This window comes from Phyllostomus discolor, chromosome 13 (assembly GCF_004126475.2).
Source record: "Phyllostomus discolor isolate MPI-MPIP mPhyDis1 chromosome 13, mPhyDis1.pri.v3, whole genome shotgun sequence".
Taxonomy (NCBI): domain Eukaryota; kingdom Metazoa; phylum Chordata; class Mammalia; order Chiroptera; family Phyllostomidae; genus Phyllostomus; species Phyllostomus discolor.
The window spans coordinates 68,751,766-68,768,205 of record NC_040915.2 but is presented as its reverse complement, the minus strand read 5'-3'; the positions used below and the strand labels follow the sequence as shown (position 1 = coordinate 68,768,205).

General features: G+C 43.5%; 1 protein-coding gene and 1 pseudogene across 2 annotated transcripts in view; both read right to left on the bottom strand.

The window, feature by feature from the left end:
• NTM (neurotrimin) overlaps positions 1-16,440 on the bottom strand; it is a 944,650-nt gene that overhangs the window by 915,826 nt on the left and 12,384 nt on the right. The gene's annotated exons all lie outside the window — the stretch shown is intronic.
• LOC114510495 lies at positions 12,396-12,503 on the bottom strand (annotated as a pseudogene).

Sequence of the window (16,440 nt, the reverse complement as noted above, 5' to 3'; positions counted from 1 at the left end):
GTTTGGGGGGGGCAAGTTTTCAGAACAGGTTTAGGGTCCATATGCACAGCAAACATTGTCAAAGATGCAATGGCAGGTATTTTTCAACATATATCATCCATAACTTTTCTAAATACATATGGGTGCCGCTGTATTTAATTTCATATGCATTGTGGAGAAGTGCTACAGAATTCGTTAGTTTTTATTGTGTCTTTTTCTTAATCACTGGATGCCAAAAATAAAATTACTTTCATGCAGACAGCCAAGAGAGGCTTCAAGTCCTGTTATTATATTTAGAAATTCAAAGGACCGCCATAGAATGGGGAAATTGTGAAACAAAGAGACAAAAGACCTGACTTCTGGTCTGAGTGCTGCCCTTCTAATTGACCACGGGATCTGGAGGTACTTCATTTCCTATGCCTCAGTTTCCCTAAGTAAAATAAAGGAGATGGTGCTAATAGGATTATTAGTAGTCTGGCCTAAGGAGAAAAAATCTTAAAACTGGAATAAGGCCATATTCATAGAGATGTTCACTGAAACATTATTTATAACAGCCAAAAATTAGAACAACATAAATGTCCAAACATTGGGTAATGGTATTGTACATCTACTTGATGTAATGTAATGAAGCCAATTAAAATTATGCTCACTAATACTATGTAATGACATGGAAAATTGCTTCTGATCTATTCTTAAAAGAAAAAAAATGAGATATAAATGATATGATTATAACTATATAATAAAAACCATGGCAAAGAATAAGAAAAAATGGAAAGAAATATATTAAATGTAACTATGCATGAGTGACTTTAAATCTTTTTAAAACTACTTTGGTATGGTTTCCAAATTATATTTAATAAAAATATATTACTCAAACCAAACAAAATATATCAATAATAATCAACTAAGAGAGTTGGGTTAAATGGCTTTCGAAGGCCCTTTCAGTTCTAAAATCCAACTGCAGTCAAGAAGATTTACAGATATAATAGATCTGTGAAAGCCCTTTCAAATGTGTGCAGCATTGCGTGATTATAAGGTCACATTATTATTAACTTGTACCAAGCAAAAACCAACACAAATCCATTAATAAAACAAAGTAGTGAAATGAAAAAGCGGCAGATGACACAATATTCTACTTGCTATTAGAGCTCTTTCTGGCCCACATATTCTTGCTGAAACCTTTAGAAGAAGGAATCTTACACAGCGTTCTGACACGCAGCCCTCTCCGCCCTTTGTGCTCACATAATTGTCAGGCAGGTTTTACTGCTTCTCAAGTGATGGGCAAAACAGATGGCCAGAGCCAAGCTCAGGGACTGGTGTCTCTTTGGGTGTCAGTAATGCTTTTCAGGGCAAAGGGAAGAGCAGCATGACTGTACCTGTAAGAAACAGGCCTGGTACCACACAGGTAGGCAGACAGAAAATGAGAAGGGGTGGCTGGTGGGCTTCCCTGTAGAAAGCAGGAAACTTATTTCTACATCATAATGCCGATGTGAATGTAAACACAGTGAGGAATCCACTCAGGAAAGTAGGTTTTTAGCTCAAATCACAGGTCACTAGTATACTTCCTGGCAGAATAAGAAGAGTTGCTAAAGTAGATCTTCCTCTATCCAAGGTGTACCACCTTGGCCTTAACCAAAAAAGCTGAAGGAATAAGCAAAATAAGACTAAGTAATAAAAAACAAAAATCTGAACTTAAATTCAAGAAATCTGGGTTTGACCTGTGAACCTGTAATGGACCAACTACATAAATCTGGGGCTGGGTCCTGGGCCCCTTTGAGGTCCAGTTTAATCATGCACAAAGTGAGATTAACCTGCTCTGGTGGAGTATGAAAAAGGATGATATGATGTGATCTACGAGGTGCCCGGTACCTGTAGACCCTGCAGGGTCTCTCAGCTTAATGTGTGGGTCTGAGGCAGCCTTGAATGTGAGCTCAAATGCCAAATGCCAAATGCCTAGCAGAAAGGTGGCTGGTGTCCAGAGAAATCAGTGTCTCAAAGGTGTGTTAAATATATATTTTCCATCTCCCCATCTATTTGTGTTTGCTTTTGCTGGAGTTCCAAACTCTGGGGCATATTGCTTGACCAGACAAGAAGAATCTAAGCTCAGGTGGGCAAAAGGACCAGTATGTCCCTGTTGGGTCTAGCTAGGTCCCTGCCAGGCCCCTTTAGGCTGACTCATGGGAAAGACAATACAATCACAGGATTTACTAGATAAAGGGGACTTAAAAATATGAAGTCTAAAAATAAGAGAAATGAAACTCAAAAAGGTGAAGTTGCTCAGAGTTGCACAGTTAAGTAACGGAGCTAATATTCAAATTTAGTTCCCCTCATTTCCAATTTAACATTTTTTTCTACTGCATATATTCTGATGATTCAAAATATACTTTTCTAGCTGGAGGAGCAGGATGTAAATGCAACTGAAATGGAGGTTAGAGAGCAGGCACACATGGTGTGAGCAACGGCAGGGAAAGGCTTCGGCTGGAGGTTGAGATGTGTATGCGGCGCAGCAGATAAAGGCAAGGCAGGATACTAATTCTGACACCTTGCATGGCTAGGTCAGTTTTCAAAGTTCAGTATAATTGCACCTCCATGTAATAGTTACAGATTTAAACTTATCAGTAATGCAAGACTGATATGGGCCCTGTTTTGTGGATGGGGAAGGAAGTTAAATGTTTTGCCCAAGGTCTTATAGCTATTAATGGCAAAAAAAAAAAAAAAATGAGGCCAGGACACACTCTCTTGACAGAAAGGAAGAGAATTCTTCACATGACGACTTTGGCCTGATTGTTTCGGAGCAGACTCTTGAGTGTTGCCAAAGCCACAGGGACAGTTCTCCACTTGATTTACCTCTGGAGCCATTTTGGCTCCATCACCTTTAGGAACTACAAAACCATATCACGACATACGTCACATGTCACAACACTGGCTCAGTAACTCCTCAGAATGTTGCCTTGGCCCCAGGAGTCCAGAGAAATCAGAGTGTGTTTATTTGCCTAGAACTTTAAGCTACCAGGCATTTTTTTAAAGATAAGTATAGGCAACCTAAGAACAAATGGTTGACATCTGGGAGAGGGGACAGAGGGTGGAGGACAAAAGAACACAGGGAATCAAGCAAGCTTTATCAACTCCACCAGGCCTTCCCCTGGCGGGCAGCGCAGAGGGGCCAGCCACTTGCCTCTTTACAGTTTAAACTAAAAGGAGCATTACAGAGGTGAATTAACATTTAAAAAGAATGTAAAAACTCGGAGCTGTTCTAATGATGATTAATGGAGAGCTATAAGGGGGCCATGACCTGCTAGTGTCATTAAATGGATTGGCAGGTTTCTGAGCATTAATTATAAATAGCCACAGGAGTTCTCCTGCTTAACAGAATGAGGATAAACCCAAGTCTCTGAGAGAGAAAAAGATAGGAAAGCAAAAAGGGGAAAAAAGTTGGCCTGTGACTGTCTGCCTGTGTGTGGTGGGGAGGGAGAGTGAGTAAGAGAGCAGAGGGAATGAGATAAATGATAAATTAGACCCTGCCAGTCAATCACATTTTCTAAATGTTTTATGTCCCAAAAGCTATAAAAGCAATATTCCTTTCTGCCCTTATTGGAACCATTTCTGTACAGCAATCACATCCGTTTCCTTGGGGATTTCAAGTGAAATGTGCTTTGCCTTTTTCTTTTTATATTTACTTTCCAGCCTTCGACTGAGGGAGGGTCAAAGTCTGCATACTAATGGACAGGACAGAGACCTGGCCACCAGGAAAGGCAGGCAGGGGCTGTGAGAGGAGATGGCCAGGGGCCCTGGCTCCCAAGGTGGCCCACAGCCAAGGCCACAACAGCAGAGGTGCTCTCAGTTCCATCCCGACACAGCCTCATCCACCCAAGGCCTGATAGAATATAGAGGGAGGGCTCAGTAAGAATTTTGCTGATTCGATAGACGGCAAGCATCATGAGGGCAAGGATGGCTCTTTATTCACAGCTGCATCACCGGAACCTACAGCAGTGCCTAGCCCATCAGAGATGTCCTGTCAATATTTGTTGATTGAGGGAATGCATGGCTGATGTGGCTCACTTTTCTGGAACATTGTCCCAGGGACTGAAAGGTCATGGGCATGATTCCTGGTCAGGGCATGAGCCTAGGTTGCAGGTTCACTCCTGGTTTGGGGTATGAACAAGAGGCAACTGGTCAATGTTTCTCTCTCTCTCTCTCTCTCTATATATATATATCTTTATCCCTCCCTTCCTTTTCTCTAAAATCAATATGCATGTCCTCAGGTAAGGATAAAGAAACAAAATAAGAATATTTGTTGAATGCGGTAGTGAATGAAGGAGTGAAAAAACACATTTATCCATGGCTAAAGATGCACAGCAGGCATCATCCGAGCGCCCTGGGCTGCTCAGAGCCTCTGGGCAGGTGGACAGCCGGGTAACGAGCACACCCTTCTTTGGTTCTGGAATGCTGTGATACCAGCTTGTCTCCCAGCCTGCTCTTTGAAAACATACTCAGATTCACCACATCTTGGAACTGGAAGGGAACCCAGAAAGCTGAAGAGACTGGCCCAAAGTCACTCAACTAACTAGTTCAAGAGCTGACACTGGGTCCCTTCTAAGCACCATGTCTCTCTCCGGTCCTCGCGACTTCCACATAGCTTGTCAAAGGAACCTTGATCTGTGAGCTGCTGTGTCAGGTGAAGGCTGGGGCCAGGGAGGGGCTGATTTCCCTGGACAGTGACAAGACTCCTCTAGGTTTTAGTTATTGCCTGTGATGGAGAAGAGAAGAAAGAGGGTGAGCCAGGGAGGCAGAGACAGGGCGGGGAGTGGGGAGTGGGGAGTGGAGAGAGATCACAGAGAGGATGGAGAAAAAGAATCCCCGGACTAGGCTTTGGAGTAATGGATACTCCCAGATGATGTTATATTTTTTGTGTGTCGTTACTTTTCAAGACTTTCCTCTGCAAGTCATTATTTTAGCTGATCGGAAAATGGTGTTGAAAGTCCTGCTTCTCTGGTACAATTTTCTTCATATCCTATTAGTTGCAATACAATTACAGAGAATACATCAATTCCTGGCCTGCCCGCTGCTGCTGCCAGAGACGCCTATTAAAAAGAGGCCTTATTAATGGAATTGTACATCCAGGATTAATCGGCTTGCGTTGGCCATTTACATTTCTCATTCCACAAGCACTTTTGTTTGCTTAATAGGCTGAAGGAGGTAGGAAATGACACAACAAAAGCTTCTTCCAATTGCCCCGCGTATCACTGGTGGATTTAATGTCCCCTCCTCCTTTCATCCTGAAGTGCTGCATGGGGATAAGATCTGGCACATGCCGCTAGGGAAAAGCGAGGCGGCAGTGAAACAGTGATTGGTGGGGAGAGTGGGAGGGAGGAGGGGCAGACAGAGAAGCCTGGCCTAAGGGAGGTCTTTGTACTTTGGGGCAGAGGCACAGGCTCCTGTTCTCTGTCCACACTGAGAGGTAGGCAGGGCAGAAGGTATAACAGGGCGCGAGGAAAGACCCAGGACAGCAGGGCGCCTGTGGAGGTCGGGGTGGGGGGAGGGAAGGAGTCGCCCTGCATTAATTCTATGCATGTGCCCTCCTCCCTTTTCTAGGAGTGGCTTCTGCAAATTGTCCTTTATCCAGGCTGAGTGGTTAATCCTTGTCGGGCCCCCTGCCCATCCATGAATCCCTCCATCATTTCCCATTTACGGCTTAGTTCCAAGTTGCTCTTGAACTAGGCCAAGCAAAGCACAATTTAACATGAAGGAAGTGTTGGGGGGAGGTGAGGGAAATCTCCTAGGCCCCTTGGGTTTTCTTTCTTCCTGTTGGTGTGGATAGTTTAAAATTGACAGCTGGAGTTTCTCTTCAGAACTTAGGGAAGGAAATGGGGGGGGAATTGCAGCCGAGGTCTTGCCTTCACTGGATTCCATCAGCAGTGTGCCCAGGAGAAGGTGTCCCTGAGATAGGCACCAGCTCCTCTGAGCAGGCCCAGCACAGAGGAACCCCCAATGGCAGGGCTGGCGAAGAAAGCAGGGTGGGAGGGAGGCGAGGCTGCAGCAGGCTCTCCCTTTCCCACTGGGCTGTCTGGAGAGTAGGGCAAGTTACACTTTGCACGTGACCGCACCCTCCTCCGCCCCCCCCCCCCCCCCCCCCCCCCCCCCCCCGCACCCTGCCTACACACACACACACTCACACACACTGGCCTGCAGGGAGTTCCCTGGAATAGCAGGAAGGGGCAGACAACTCAGGGAAAAGTCCCTGGGGGCGGGAAATAGAGCTTGAACCTTTTAATCAAACCCTGTCTCTAGAGAACTCTGCTTTTTGAGAGGAGGGTGGGGACTGAGAGAAAGTCCCTGGTCAGTTCTGCCACTGGGTGGGGCTTGAGCTTTAATTAAACACCTGCAGGGAGTTCAGTTTGGTGACACATGGGAAATGGCTTCCTTCCCCAAGACAGGATCCACTCTTCCCACCTGACCGTCCTCTCCTCCTGTCTTTCCTCTTCAACCTGCGCCAGGAGGGGATCCTTCCCTAGGTTCATCCCTTAGGCAGCAATACTGTATTGAATTTGCTTTTTCTTTTGACTCTGGCTGGCTGGCTTCCCCTGTGACCCTGGGAGGTCTGTGCAGGTCAGAAATAATGGACAGCTGAGGCATTTGAAGCCCGAACCCCCTTCCCGGCCAAGGGCTCTGTGGTTCAATATGAAGCTCCAGGCTCTGGGAGGGCACTACCTCGGCAGCAGAGCCCACGTATGGTGAAGCCCTGTAATATAGTCTGACTTTCTGCTGTAATGGAATTTCTGTAGGCCACTAGGAGAAAAAAGACTCCATTAACCACACTACAAAGGCCTCTACTTATTAGTATTTTAGAACAGTGGCAAAACATTTTGTGAACCTAATTATTGGTGACAAATAGGAAAATTGAAATCAAAGATAAATTTTCAGCTACCATGCCTCATGTGCCAGCCTCCTCTGACTTCAACTACTGTATGGACACATTTCTCCTTCCAGTGGTTCCAGCAGAAGATTGCTTCTTTTCCCTCTCTCCTAACCCCACCCCCACTCTCTCCCCGGCCTGGACCCTATATATTTTGAAGCATTAAATCTGACATATTCATCTTGGTGGCTGGCATGAGCTAACGAACTTCACGTTTACCTGTCAGATACAGAAATGGGCTGAGCAGGGTGCTGGGGAAGCCACTTCTCACTCCCCGCCCTCTCTCCTCCCGCCCTCAGCCCTAGCCTTCTTTTTTTCAGATAAAAGTCATTCAACTGATTCCAAATTCATCGTGATATCAGGACAGGGGAAAAAAAAAGACTTGTCAACACCTTTCTTTCTTTTCCCCTATTAAGCATACTGTAAAAATCAATCCCTTTTGTCACTTCTCTCTGCTTGCGAGAATGTTTAATGGATGTCAAGGGAGCTAATGATCGCTGGTAGAAAATTCATTTTAGATTTGCTATTTATAAAGTACTCAGTACTCAGGTGGGAAATTAACATGAGGCAAGGAGTCGGGTGGGGTGGGGGAGGGACAGTCGTGTAGAAGAACAGGGGCCCTGCCAGGCTGGCAGTGTTCCATGTAGGTGGCATACAAGGCATTCTGGGGGCAGAGGACACGTGTCAGAGACACTGTGTGGGATCACGGAAAGTATGGAATCAGGAGACACCCAGACCTGGGCAAGTGGACCTTTCTGAGTCAAATTTTTTTCCAGCAATAAAATCACACCCACAATACCTAGCTCACAATCCTGTGGAAAGGATTGAATAGAATATCACATGTAAAACATTTACAATGGCCTGGCACCAACTACTAATGCATGTTTAATAAACATTAAATCCTTTTCCCCATAGCCCCATAGCCCTGGGAGGGGATTGGAACAACTGGGTCAGCACAGAATTGCTCCAGGATCAGAAACAGGCCATGGGTTCACTCATACTCAAGTCCACATCAGAGCTCTGCACACTACCTGTACTACATACAGCACCCAGGTGATCAGATTAGCCAGTGGTTCTCAAACTGGAGCGGCTTTAGCGAGCATCAGCATCACCTGGAGGGCTTCCTAATGCCCTCGCTTTAGAGTTTCTGGGGTCTATGGGTTGGGGGAGGGGGAAGAGTTGAGAGTTGGGAATCTGCATTTCTGACAAGTTCCCAGGTTATGCTAATGTTGCTGGTCTGGGAGCACACTTTGAGAATCACAGAGGTTGGCATAGAAACTGACCTGTCCCCTGAAATTCTGCTATCTAATCAGCGCCTCCAGATAGAGCAAGTGGTTCCCCACACCTGATCTCACCCTGACCCCTCCAAAGAGTATACACTCAGAATTTTGAAGCACATCACACTAAATGCTAGTTAATTCACTTCCAAATTATACATTATGGGTCAAGTGAAAGAGGCAAGAGCTGATACTAATCATCCGGTTTACTTCAATGTGAAGCTGAGCCTCAGTTTCCCCTCTACATAGTTGGTGTTTCAAGGATTCAGATTCATCAACTTTGCCCAAAGTTCTCCCACTTGCACATGGAACTTCAGGTCAGAAAGCTCTGGCCACCCCTCCCCACTCTGGCTTCTCCCTTCCTGGCCTTCTCTCCAATACTTCTGTTATATTTGGATTAACTGCAAATCTCCTTTGATCACTCACACTGGTTAAAACAGACAACCTGTTGCCACGTGTTTGATTACCGCCTCCCAGGGGAATTCCTGCTTGTAATGCAGCCAGTTACTGTACACTAGCATTACCCTCCGTCATTGAGCTGCTAATTCATTGTCTAAGAAGTTGCTTTTCAGTTTCTGATTTTTCAATAACAGGCTTCTCAGGATGCCCTTAAGCTTCAGAAATAAGCCGAAAAGTGCTTTTCCAGTCATTTACATAAACACAAGTGACTCAGGAGGAGGAAGAAAGTGGATGGTTTCAGGAGTTGTTGCTAGGGCTCTGGGAGCCAGGTGGACAGCATGGCAAGGCTGCAGGCCTGGGAAAGCACAGTGGGAAGTGTGCTGGTTCGAGAAAACCTGACACCCAGGCAGATGATAAATGCTGAAATTCCTCCTGACGCCCGGGCTGCTGCTTCCCGAGCCTGGGCGGATATTCTGGGCACCAGCAAATTGTTCTGTCAGCAAGCCGCTCCCTCAGCTGCATTCTGTTAAGAAGCCTGTCACTCATTCCCCAGTCACAACCCCACAGTCCCACCCTCTGAGGTGGCATCCTGCCACCAGGGACAGGTAGGGGGGTGGCTGTAGGAGACCTGCCAGGAGCCAGAGCCCCGAGGGAGGAAGCTCTGTCTCCGTGAAGTTTGCTCCACATTCCTCTTATGGGGGATGTGGTCTCAGTGCCTGGTCCAGAGCAAGCGCTTGGTAGTTATTATTTCAATGGAGGGGAGGAACTTCCTGACCAGTGGGCCACATTCAACCATCTCTCTCCTTCTCCCACTCTCTCCCCCAAATGTAGATTTCACAAACAATCCAGTTAGCCACAAAGAGCAGCTATTCTTTCTCTTCCCTGCCAAATCATATACTCCCCCAATAAAAAGTAAAAAAATAAATAAAATTAAAACAAACACACCAAAAAAAAAAACAGGTATTAATACTTACTTCTATCTTTCAGACCTCACTTTGATCAGACTATTTCCAATAGGGACCTAACATTATGAACAAAAGTCGAGTGCTAGATACAAAGAGAACAAAAACAAATGCCCCAGTTAAATTTAAATTTCAGACAAAAAAACAAATGAGTTTTCAGTAAAGTATGTGCTGTGCATAATCAAAAACTATTTGCTGCTTATCTGGAATTCAAATTTATTGGGCATCCTGGATTTTTATTTGCTAAATATGGCAAACCTAGAAAAAGGGAATATGCATTTACTTGCATATTTTACATATTTACACAGGTTACAGGCCACCGAGCTTGCTTTGTCCTGGTGGGTTTTTTCCCCTAAGGTGGGAATATTCCAAAGAAACCGAGGCCCCTCCAGTGAGGGCAGGGCCCATGATTTCTTCCCCGTACTGAGCTGGGAGTAGCCCCTTTCAAACAGGGCTCCACCATCTGTGTGCCTCACAGCTCCTTAAGTCAGTGGTTCTCAGAATGTAGTGTCAATCACCCAAAGGGCTTCTTGAAAGGCAGACAGCTGCGTGTCAGAAAATCCCATGCTTTCTGATTCTGTGACCATGCTCAGACAGCCACAACTCTACAACCTAAATGGCTAACCCCTTCCTCTTTCCCTAATGCAGACTAGAAACAAGGACACTGCTAGGAGGGATCTGACCGAAGGGTGGTACATAAATGGCGAGTGAGAATAGGTCTCGAAAAACTCTTCTTTTTCAGGCTTTTACATTATTTTCCTGGCTGTATTCATGCCATCACCCTCCATATGGAAATAAGTGTGCACATGTTGCACTGTGTTAATCCTGCAGGAAGGGTGTTATCATCAGAGAACAGCACATGCAAAGGCACTGCACTATGACAGGGCATCAGCGTGGAAGCCAGGGTTCAGGGTCAGTGAGGCAAAATGAGGAGGGTGTTAAAATGCAAAACAAGAGAGAGGCTGGGGCAAGAGAGTGAAGGACATTTGGTGACAAGTTAGGGAACGCAGGCTCTATCTGGGAAGCCATGCAGAGCTAGTGAAGGTTTCAAGTAAAAGACCAATGTGACAAAATGTGGTGGGGGTATAGCAAGATCATTAATTATTGGCAGTATGGAACCTGAGATGAGCTGGGATGTAAACTGGTAGCAGTTAACTTATGAAGAGGCTGCATTAGTCCAGCAAGCAATGACTTAAGCTTCCATGAGACCATGTCAAAATGTGGGAGAGGAGGGACAGACACTGGAGAGTGTTCCCAGGTAGAATGGAACCAAGGTGGTGAGTGATTACAGGAGCAGGTATGGGGGCAGAGCTGAAGATGACTCCAGTGGGGAGGTGCATTTGCTGATACCTGTGCTGTTCTAAAGACCTTGAATAATCGTTGGCTTTTACTTTTCAGTATGTGTTGAGTAACAGGTTTCACAAGCACAATTCAATTAAACACGGGATTACATTTTAAGGGAATTTAAATATCCCATTTTAGAGATGCGGAAAATAAAGGCTTCAGAAAAAGAACTAAATTTCAAAAGCTAGAGTTAATGATAGAACTGGGAACTGTTGTGGAGATCAAGAAATATATTTGATGTAAAAATGCTCTGTAAACTGTGAAACTATCTTTGTAATTCCTTAGGGAGTTAACACAAGAAAGGTATTGGAGGTGAGTTTTGAATATGCTTTAAGGATGGTCTGCTATCATCTCTAAGTGGTAGGGCCAGAACCAGAAAAAGAGATGGAAAAATAAGGTAGGGATAAATCATGTTACATCTTAAAAAGACAGAGAAAAAAGAATGCCATGAGGAAAGTAGTGATTAATACTACATGGGATCTTTCTGATGTGCTGGTCAGCCCTGTTGCTCATTATACCAGTAACTACTTCAGTGCTTTTCTGCTCTCCGAAAAACCAGTGTATAGATTTGTGGACACACATGTTAATGTGTACACACAGGTGTGCAAATACACATCTTTTGCAAATCATGCTCAGATTAAAAAGCCACCAAATTCAAACTCCTTCAACTTCCTGCCACCAAGCGTAAACCTTTACTTGAATCCACACTATGCCAAGGACAGCTAATTGCCTCTACCTCTTTTTTCATTTTTCCTTATTGGGATAAAATATAGATAACATAAAATTCACCATCACAATAATTTTTATTTAGCATATAATTCAGTGGCATTTACATTCACATTGCTGTGCAACCATCATCACCATCCGTCTCTACAGCTTTTTATCATCCCCCAAACTCCATATCCATTAAATAATAACTCCTCACATCTTTTCCCCCTCAGCCACTCATAACTCTTACTCTTCTTTCTGTCTCTTAAATTTGCCTATTATAGGTACCCCATATAAGTGAAATCATACACTATTTGTCATTTTGTGTCTAACTTATTTCACTTGGACTGTTTTCAAGATTAACCCATGTTGTAGCATGTATCAGAATTTCATTCATTAATTTCACTAAGGCTGAATAATATTTGACTGTATGTCTATACCGCGTTTTTTAAATTCTTTCGTTCATGGATGAATATTTGGTTTGCATTAACTTTCAGCTGTTGTGAATAATGCAGCTATGAACATTGGTGTACTTTCAGATTTTAAAGGTATAAACATAGAAATAAAAGTATTGGATCATATAGTAATTCCTCTTTCTTGCTTTTTGAGAAACCACTAAACTGTTTTCCACAGTGGTTACACCCCTTACATTCCCACTAGCAAAGCACAAGTGTTCCAATTCAATTTCCCCACATTCCTGCCAACACACATTATATATTTTTCTTTTTTTAAAAAATAATAATCATCCTAATTGATGTAAAGTGGTATCTCATTATGGTTTTGATTTGCATTTCCCTAATGATTATAGATGTTGAAAACCTATGGTTAAATGCCACAAATTAGGCAGCAATATCTTAATCATATGTATGTTGTATGGGTCTATGGAACTCCTCCATTCTTGTCCCTCCTTTCACACAACATGATAATTGTGTCTTAATGTTCATCCTCCCTTTCTTCCATGGTGATAGGCTCCTGGATTTGTCTGGGCATGTGTTCAGCTAAAGTGGATAATACATTTCCCACATCCCCTTGCATTGCAGTTTGGCAATGTGACTACGTTCTGGTGAAGGCGATGTGAAGAAGAGAGCCATGTGAGGGCTCTCAGGAAGGAACCTTCTTGAGGAAACAGTACCGTTGTGCATTCCACCTCCTCTTCTTCCTCTCCTCTTCCATACTACTGCCTGGCACACAGATGCTGCCATCTTAGACCACAGGATCAAGGTTATGTACAACAAATCCAAACAACAGAAAGAGCCAGGTCCCTAACTGGGTAGTAATACCATGCCAGCCATAAACAAAGTGGATTTTTATTATAAACAGGAAGATAAATGTCTATCTTGTTTAAACCACTTTCGTTGTGTAGTTTCTGCCATTTGCAGCTGAATCCAATCATAACGTGTAGTCTCAATTATGTTCCTCCTTCCTTACTTTGACTGGTAATGAAATTGGTCTTTCTCCTGATCTTCAAGATTCATTCTTCTACTGGTCCTCAAGATTTGCCACCTGTCCTAGTCTTTCATATTGCCTGAGGGATCTTACATGGTCAGTCACCTCCTATACCTTCCTTTCCTGCTTCTGCTCCAAGCCCCTGCCCATAAGCATTAAAGAGCTATTTCCCATCCTAAAATACAACAACATGCTCTCCAAACTGCAACCTCGTTGTCTTTCTACTTTCTTTTTTACAAGAATTAAAAATTGAAAAAATTATCTAAATACTTTATGTCCTCACCCCACCCCATTTTTATCCCCCATGCTATGACTCCACCCCACAAAACTGTTTCCTCAAGGGGTAGAAGACATTCTCGTCACTAAGTATAATCTTACTGGATCTGTCAGCAGTGTTTTTACTGCCAATGTTCCTGCCTTCCCCAGACAAACCCTTTGACTTCAATGGCTTCCTACTCTCCTGGTTTTCTCATATGTTTTTAGCTGCTTCTTGTCAATTACCTTTCCAGAATTTCTCCTCTTTCCAATTCTTAAATATGAGTGGCCTGCCCTCATTTCTCTCAGTATACTTTCTAGTCTCTTCATGGATAATTAATGGTGTCTGTGTTGAAGACCATCTTTGTCCAAACTCAGCTATCTCTCCAAAGTTCCAGAGCCATCAGGCCAGCTTCATATTCAAGAACTTCTTGTCCAAAAGTCACCTTCAAACCCATAATGACCCAAATTGCATTCATCACGCTCTCTCTAAAACCCACCTGTGTGCCATTATTGAGAAACTGGAAGTCTTCCCTCATTTCTCTTTATCACTTATTATCCTCTTTCCATCTCCAAGCCATAACCCTGTTACCTTCTGAACTCTCTAATACTCCCACATCTCTCCATCTCTACCACTCTCACCCTGCTTAACTCGAGCCTCATTGGCTGCAATATCCTATAGAAGACTCCCTTGCTAGTCTTGCTTGCTTTCTTTTAATTCATTTCCCACACTATAACTGCAGTAACATTTTAACATTTTTAAGTAACCCAAACAATGCTATTTAACAAAACTGCAAATATGATCATATAACTTTCTGGCATACACCCTTCAAAACACTTCCTTCCCTCAGCAGAAAAATTTTAATAAGACCCAGAAAAGACTATTCAAGGTCCGACCTCTGCTTTCACCTCTACCTACACCTCTTGCCTTTCTGCCTACAACCCTCTTCTCTTCCTCTTGAGGCCCCCAAACCACACAAATACACCCAATCTCACCAGAATGGATATTGGATTTCTATATTCCTACCACACTCCCCCACCTCTAAGTGTTGGAATATGCAGTTTCTTCCACTTGTAACACTCATTTCACCTCCTACATGGATCAATCTAGTCACACCTGTGTCTCAGTTTTACATCTCTTCCTTCTAGAAGATTTCTCTGACCTGAAAACACAGGCAGATCCTGCCATAGCAAACATAACTTGTTTTTATTCCAGCACTTACCATATTGTTGTATTAAATTGTCTACTTCACTGTGAGAACTGTGTCTTGTTGCTTATGGTTAGTACACAGTATAGTCTGAATAACTCATTCTGAAGTAGATGAAATAGAAGTGTAAATAACTACTTGGCCATTCACTTGGATCTACTATGTTGCTTTTTTGAAATTCATTTTAGTGATGTGGAGATGACATGTCTATATCACTTGGGGATGACACAAAGCTGATGGGAACAGTGCATCAGAACACAAAAATAATCTAAGTTGATTTAAATAAAAGACCCAAGGTGACCCAAAAGACCCAAGTGAAAGTTCAGACACTTAAATTTTTAAAAATTTACTATAAGCAAGGATACGAGAAGTCTTTTTTGATAGCATTTTTGTCAGAGGAATGAGTACAACATCAATGTGAGCCAATACTGTGGTGTATATGAAAAAAAGGACTTCCAGCCAACATGGAGTCATAGGTAGACATATTGTGTCTCCTCGCACAACAAACAGAAGGACAACAACAAATTTAAAAACAAAAAAAAACAATCAAAACTGACAAAAAATCAAACTGTATGGAAGTCCGACAACCAAGGAGTTAAAGAAGAAACATTCATTCAGACCAGTAGGAGGGGCAGAGACGGGCAGCTGGGTGGAGAGGACTCGCAGCAGGGCAGCGGCTGAAGAGCTGGGCAGTCCCACATTCACGTACAGTTAAACTGAGAGGAACAACTAGGGAGCAAGACAGACCATGCAACCCAGGGTTCCAGCACCAGGAAATAAAGCCTCAAAGCCTCTAACTGAAAACACCTGTGGGGGTTGAGGCAGCAGCAGGAGAAACTCCCAGCCTCACAGGAGAGTTCATTGGAGAGGCCCACAAAGTCCTAGAATGTACACAAACCCACCCACCCAGGAATCAGCACCAGCAGGGCCCAATTTGATTGTGGGTAGCAGAGTAAGTTACTGAAAAATGGTAGAGAATGGAACAAGCGGCACTGTTCCCTCTCGGACCCCTCCCCAACATACAGCATCACAGTGCAGCAATGTGGGTTGCCCCTCCTGCCCCCAGTAAACACCTAAGGCTCTGCCCCTTACTATGTCACAGGTGTCCTGAGACCAAAAAAGGCCCAAAATAAAGAACAGATCAAAGCTTCAGGAAAAATACAACTAAGCAATAAAGAGACAACCCACCTATCAGATGCACAGTTCAAAACACTGGTAATCAGGATGCTCACAGAAATGGTTGAGTATGGTCATGAAATAGAGGAAAAAGTGAAGGATATGCAAAGTGAAATAAAGGAAAATGTATAGGGAACCAACAGTGAAGGGAAGGAAACGAGGGCTCAAATCAATGGTTTGGACCAGAAGGAAGAAATGGACATTCAACCAGAACAGAATGAAGAAACAAAATTCAAATATATGAGAAGAGGCTTAGGAACCTCCAAGACAACTTTAAATGTTCCAAAGTCCAGATAATAGGGGTGCCAAAAGGAGAAGAGGAAAAGCAAGAAATTGAAAATTTATTTGAAAAAATAATGAAGGAGAACTTCCCCAATCTGGCAAAGGAAATAGACTTCCAGGAAGTCCAGGAAGCTCAGAGAGTCCCAAAGAAGTTGGACCCAAGGAGGAACACACCAAGGCACATCATAATGACATTACCCAAGGTTAAAATGAAGGAGAGAATCCTAGAAGCAGCAAGAGATAAGGGGACAATAACCTACAAAGGAGTTCCCATCAGACTGTCAGCTGATTTCTCAAAAGAGACCTTACAGACAAGAAGGGGCTGGAAAGAAGTATTCCAAGTCATGAAAGGCAAGGACCTACATCCAAGATTACTCTATCCAGCAAAGCTATCATTTAGCATGGAAAGGCAGATAAAATACTTTTCAGATAAGGTCAAGTTAAAGGAGTTCATCATCACCAAGCCCTTATTATATGAAATGTTAAAGGAA